This window comes from Scylla paramamosain, unplaced genomic scaffold (genome assembly GCF_035594125.1).
Source record: "Scylla paramamosain isolate STU-SP2022 unplaced genomic scaffold, ASM3559412v1 Contig9, whole genome shotgun sequence".
NCBI lineage: Eukaryota > Metazoa > Arthropoda > Malacostraca > Decapoda > Portunidae > Scylla > Scylla paramamosain.
In genome coordinates, this window is record NW_026973674.1 from 418,344 (window position 1) to 425,000 (window position 6,657).

Here is a 6,657-nt window from a genome sequence, read left to right on the forward strand (position 1 = left end):
AGAGAGAGAGAGAGAGAGAGAGAGAGAGAGAGAGAGAGAGAGAGAGAGAGAGAGAGAGAGAGAGAGAGAGAGAGAGAGAGAGAGAGAGAGAGAGTTGTGTAACGCTTCCACAATGAATAAGTTAATATAGTTTTTTTTTTTATAAATGAAAGGTCACTTCTCTGTATGTGTGGTGGGGGAAGGTGTGCGCTTTTTAATTTCATTACTAGTTTCGTCTTATATATATATATATATATATATATATATATATATATATATATATATATATATATATATATATATATATATATATATATATATATATATATATATATATATATATATATATATATATATATATATATATATATATATATATGTTGGGGATTCCAAATGTGTAATAAACCACAAATCGTAACAGGTGTTTATTGCTTGAAGTGTTTCGACCTGCAAACATGGGCTAATCAATACACATCCACATATCATAGTACACCCAGTTCAATCCCTCACAATGGTACCAAGAAAATAACACTTCATGTAGAGATTCTGACATCCGTTACAATCATATCCCAAATATAAAAATAAAGCAACAATCAGTATACAAAATCCAACCAAACTTCACTTGTATATCACTCATAATACTCAATAAATTCCCATAATGTACTCACTTCAGTGGCCCACACTGACGCTCTTCGAATCCCCGTAGCACACCTGACATGTCACCCCAACTATCATCCAGTCCAGGGCGTCCTCACAACTCTGTCTGGCAACAATATATCCCTTGTACATTACCCTATCTTACTAATACATCCTCTATTTGTAACCTTCACCAAAATATACTAATCACAGCACATGGTGGGTAAATAAACACAACTAACCTGTAGCACGGAGGACCAACCAACACACCAACCGACATGAGGTCCAGGGCGTCCCTACATTCTCCGTCTGGCAAACAATAATATCACTTGTATTACCTTAGCTACTAAACACATCCTTTGCTTGTAATCTTCACCACAGTATACTAATTCACAGCACAAGGTATATAAATAAACACAACTAACCTGTAGCACAGAGGACCACCCAACACAACAACCCACAGTACATTGGTGGGCCGGCTTAGACAACCCGCCAGGCCGACCATGTTCACAGGTAGTGGGTGAAACAAAACACCACAAAGAAGCGTACCAAACTTCTCCCATTCCAACAAAACACAACTTACATTTTCTTTAACACAGATAACAAAAATATATTGTATAAATAAATAATAGATGGTTAACATATCATTTTAATGATACAATATATATATATATATATATATATATATATATATATATATATATATATATATATATATATATATATATATATATATATATATATATATATATATATATATATATATATATATATATATATATATATATATATATATATGTATATATTTATTTATTTTTTTTTTTTTTTTTTACGATATTGATAAATTTTGGGGTAAATAAAATATCTATCTTTCCGTCTGTCCAACTGTTTATGTACCTGTCTGTCTATCTCTCTTTCTCTGTCTATCTATTTATCTATCTACCTATCTATTTTTTCGTCTATCTATTTGTCTAAGCGTCTCTCTATGTGTCTATTTATCTATCTAACTAGCTATCTATCCACGCATCCATCTATCTATATGTTTACCTATCTGTCTACCCACTTATCCCTCCATCTATCTGTGTGTGTGTGTGTGTGTGTGTTGTGCTCCCCAGTCAGATCCGTGTACAAGGGTCTCTCTGGGTGCAAGGAATTAGTGTCAGCAGGGCCAGGGCAGCTCAATGCATTCCCGCACCACCGTCAGCACATTTTTTTTTTTTTTATCTTCCTCCCCCCAGAGGCTTCCAGTGACCACCCTCCCTCACAAGCACATCCTCCTCTGGTTAGTCCTCCTCTGGTTCGGCCTCGTTCGAACCACGCCCTGATGGATTAGGTAAGGTTAGGATGTTTGTCCTGTAGTTTATTTATTTATTTATTTATTTATTTATTTATTTTTAGTCCTCGTCTCCATTTTCTATTTTCATTTTGCTTTGTTTTCTTCTTTTTTCCTTTTGTTGATTTTTTTTTTATTGAGCTTGATGTTTAAACTTTTTGTTTTTTATACCTTTTTTTATTTTCTTCTTGTCCTCTTTTTCTTCCTTTCTAAACCTCTATTCTCGTCTCCATCTTCTTTTATATTCACTTTTTTTTTCTTTTTCCCTTCCTTCCGTCAGTCTTTTTCTATCCCAGTTTATCCTGTATTTTTTTAATCCTCTTTCGCCATATCTCTAAACCGCTATTCCATTCTCCTGTGTTAAACTTTTTTTTTTATTGGGTGTGAAATATAGATGGAAATTATTGTATGTTGAATTAGATTTGTATATTGTATGTTCTTTTTTTTTCCTCTTACTAAACATTCTCTTTTCTAGTTTTCCTTTTTTGTCCTCATCTTCCCATTTCTCTCCCCTTCCGTCACTTTCACTCTCTCACTGTCTCTTACTCTCTCTCCATTCTTCTGCCCTTGTTTTTTTAATTGTTTCAAATTCATATGTTGTATGTTTCTTTGTTTTTATTTTACCAAGAATATGTTATACTCATTTTCTTCTTTTCCTCTCATTTTGTCACTCTCCCTCTCTTGCTTTCTCCCTCTTCATCCCTCTCTCTTGCTTTTTTTTTATATATTTTACCAAGAATATCTGTTCAGTCTGTCTTTTATACTCAATTGATCCTTTTCTCTCTCTCTCTCTCTCTCTCTCTCTCTCTCTCTCTCTCTCTCTCTCTCTCTCTCTCTCTCTCTCTCTCTCTCTCTCTCTCTCTCTCTCTCTCTCTCTCTCTCTCTGTGTGTGTGTGTGTGTGTGTGTGTGTGTGTTGGTTTGTGCGTGAGTTTTACATGATGATATTGATGTCCTTGTTCTTCTTCTTCTTCCTCTTTTTTTTCTTCTTCTTTTATTGTATTTTGTTGTTGTTGTTGTTGTTGTTGTTGTTGTTGTTGTTGTTGTTGTTGTTGTTGTTGTTGTTGTTCCTTACTGAGGTAATCTTGCAGTGACCTGTTCTGTTAAAACTTGTGCCTTCTTCATGTTCATGCAGTCTAGTCAGCAGCAAGAGGTCTGTTGTTGTTTCTTTTTCCTTTGTATACATTCCTTTGAGTATAATTCTCTCCGCCTCTTCTTCCTTCTCCTCCTCCTCCTCCTCTTCCTCCTCCTCCTCCTCCTCCTTCTTCTATTTCTCCTCCTCAGCATCCGTGTGTTCTTCCTCCTCGTCTGAAGAATCACTAAAAGGCTTTGAATCGTCCTGCTCTGTATTACTCCTTGCTGATCTTTTTCCTCGGAACCTAAACTCAAACCAGTAAAGTAACGGAGAAAGAGAGAATGAACGCCTTAAGATACATCAACAAATGAAAATTTATTGGCAAGATTATAATGTCGACCTTTATGAATAATTGCCGTTTTATTGGTCTATATCTGCAGAGGAGTTACCAAGGAATGTATGCTGAAACTTTTACACACCCCATCTCGTCTCTAGTGAAAGTTACTGAGGTTCTAAAGAGTATTTTCCACGATTCCATTGAGAGATTAACTTGTACTGTGCATCATTAATAGGACAAAACTACCCTAGCATCATTAATAGGAAAAAAAAAACACCCATTTGTGCAAGTTATTAAGGTTGTAAAGATTAATTTCTACATTCCAGTGATAGTTCAACGTATATTGTGCATTATTGATAGGCGAGGCAGCCATTAGTGGAGGTTATTGAGATTCTAAAGAGTATTATGACTATTATGGTGATATTTCAACATATATCCTGTACCTGCAATACAAAGAACATTCACGAGAAGTCATCAATTCATCTTAGTAGTCCTAGTAAGATTCCAAACACACATCTTGCATCATAAATACAAAAAACATCCATAAACTGAACTAATCATATCTTGGTCCTAGCAAGTGCTAACCACAACAAAAGAGTTTCAGAATGCGAGTCTTGAGTGGCGTGGCGTGGCAAGGCGAGGAAGAGGAGTGGCCGTGCATCGCACACCTGGCTGGCATTTGGTGATCGTCTGCTTGAAGTGCCATTTGTCATTCACTGATCGAGGCTTTGTTTTATTCATACGCCGCTGAGACCCGCTCGCAGCCTGTCCCTCCGCCCGACAAGCCGCCCCCGTCACGCCGCGCCTCCGGAACTTTGCATGGCGTGTAAATCCCCCAATCGTTACCTGCTCCTCTCTCTCTCTCGCAGGTGTCGAGGAGGAGGAAAAAATTGGAAATGTGTGTGCGAGTGAATTCCTGAAGCGGATCTCAAGGTTGCGTGGAATTCAACACTCGTAACTCTCTCTCTCTCTCTCTCTCTCTCTCTCTCTCTCTCTCTCTCTCTCTCTCTCTCTCTCTCTCTCTCTCTCTCTCTCTCTCTCTCTCTCTCTCCTTAAGGTTATAGGTAAGATTGATATTTTTTTATTCTTTTCTTTTCATTTCTTTAGCTATTTGTTTTATGTTCCGTTTAGTTTAAGATACTGCGAGTGTGCAAGAGAGAGAGAGAGAGAGAGAGAGAGAGAGAGAGAGAGAGAGAGAGAGAGAGAGAGAAACGCAGAATGCTGACAGAATGCAAGTGAAGCGTGCTTTAAAGTTTTAAGCGAAATGTCACTGAGGTGCAGCATTGCAACATACAAGTTTGCTACAAATAACAAATAAGAATATCGCCACTTTTATGTATTTATTTATTTTCGATTTTTGTTTGATTTTTTTTTATTTATTTTCTTACGCCTCAATTTTTTTCCTCCTCCTCGACACCTGCGAGAGAGAGAGGAGCAGGTAACGATTGGGGGATTTACACGCCATGCAAAGTTCCGGAGGCGCGGCGTGACGGGGGCGGCTTGTCGGGCTCCTCCTCCTCCTCCTCCTCCTCCTCCTCCTCCTCCTCCTCCTCCTCTTCCTCGACTCTTCTAAAAAATAGTTAAAATCGTCATCCCAGTTTCGTCCTTCGCTCTCCTCCGTTCTTCTGCTGTCTTCCTTTTTTTTATTTATTTTTTTCTTTTGTTGTATTTATCATGGTTTATCTCTTTCCTTCCTTCCTTACCCGCTTTCTATCTCCCGTCTGTCCCCCCCTCCCCTCTCTCTCTCTCTCTCTCTCTCTCTCTCTCTCTCTCTCTCTCTCTCTCTCTCTCTCTCTCTCTCTCTCTCTCTCTCTCTCTGTCTCTCCACCCCCTTCTTATCTCTCGTTTTTCTTCCACTCTCTTTTTCTCTCTTCCTTTTCTTCCTGCTTACGTTGTCCTTGTTTTTTTTTTCTTTTCTCTTCCTCAACTTTTATCGCATTGTATATTTCTCCTTTCCTTTCTTACTCTTTTTGTTCATCTTATCCTCCTATCCTTTCCTAACATTTTTTTTTCTTTATTTCATTCACCTTTATCATTTCTTCTTTATGCTTCCTTATCTTCCCCCACCCTTCTATGTTCCTCCTCTATCACAATTTTCTTCCTCCTCCTCTTTCTCCTCCTCTTCCTCCTAATCCTCTCGAAGAAAGAGTGCTACTGGAAAGTAAAGATGGTGGAAACGGCCTAGATAGATAGATAGATAGATAGATAGATAGATAGATAGAGAGAGAGAGAGAGAGAGAGAGAGAGAGAGAGAGAGAGAGAGAGAGAGAGAGAGAGAGAGAGAGGAATGTCTGCTAATCTTTGGAGGGATATCATGTCTTTGCTGGGAGAAAACGTAATTTGGAAAGGATAATTGGGAGTAAGTCTGGCATATGAGTAAATGACAATGGTGTGTGAGAGAGAGAGAGAGAGAGAGAGAGAGAGAGAGAGAGAGAGAGAGAGAGAGAGAGAGAGAGAGAGAGACGATAGGTAGGTGGTAAGGCTAAGGAGATAATTTTTGAACCATTCCTAGTAAGACAATATGTTAGAGTTGGCGGAAGGATTAGGAAACCCTGAAGGGATCCAGCTGGGCTTCACTTGCCCTTGCTGGGGGAAAAATAGAGAAAGGAGGAAATGGGAAAGGATTAGCAGGTTCACGAGTAAGAGAGAGAGAGAGAGAGAGAGAGAGAGAGAGAGAGAGAGAGAGAGAGAGAGAGAGGGAGAGAGTTTCCGCCTTTTTAGTAATATGTGACTACGTAATATCTGGCAGAGGAGGGAAAACTCATCTAATCTCGGTAGTGTTGCAGTTACGTAGAATTCTGTCAAGTATTATCATCCTGCTTTCACTTGTTTTATCCTCTCTCTCTCTCTCTCTCTCTCTCTCTCTCTCTCTCTCTCTCTCTCTCTCTCTCTCTCTCTCTCTCTCTCGCTCTTGGTGTACTACAAGGAAAACAGACCAAGGGAAAAAATCAGGAAAGAAAAAATGTTTATTGTCTCTCCAAAAAAGAAAAAAGAAAAGAAAACAAGCAAATATCCAGAATAAGAAGAAAAACCTGCTAAGTTCTCTCTTTTCTTTCGATGTAGTACAAGAAAAACAGACCAAGACCAAAAGATAAATTCAGGAAAGAAAAGAATGTTAATTGTCTCCTCACCCCCCTCCCTCAAAAACAAAAAACAAAAAAAAACAAAGAAACCGGAAAAAAAGAAAAGAAAAGAAATACCAGAATGAGAAGAAAGCCCAGCTGACAGCCCTCACTTAGCCTGATAACTGATGGAGTCTTCATGCACCAGATAGACTACAAGCTGAGGGAAAACAGAAC

At 38.4% G+C, this 6,657-nt stretch overlaps 1 long non-coding RNA gene across 1 annotated transcript; it reads right to left on the minus strand.

The window, feature by feature from the left end:
- Positions 1-357: 357 nt before the first annotated feature.
- Positions 358-1,268, minus strand: LOC135096933 (uncharacterized). The gene is made up of 3 exons (XR_010265173.1): positions 858-1,268; positions 648-742; positions 358-426 (listed from the first exon to the last, which is right to left on the minus strand). It is a non-coding gene; the product is annotated as an uncharacterized LOC135096933 (long non-coding RNA).
- Positions 1,269-6,657: the final 5,389 nt, after the last annotated feature.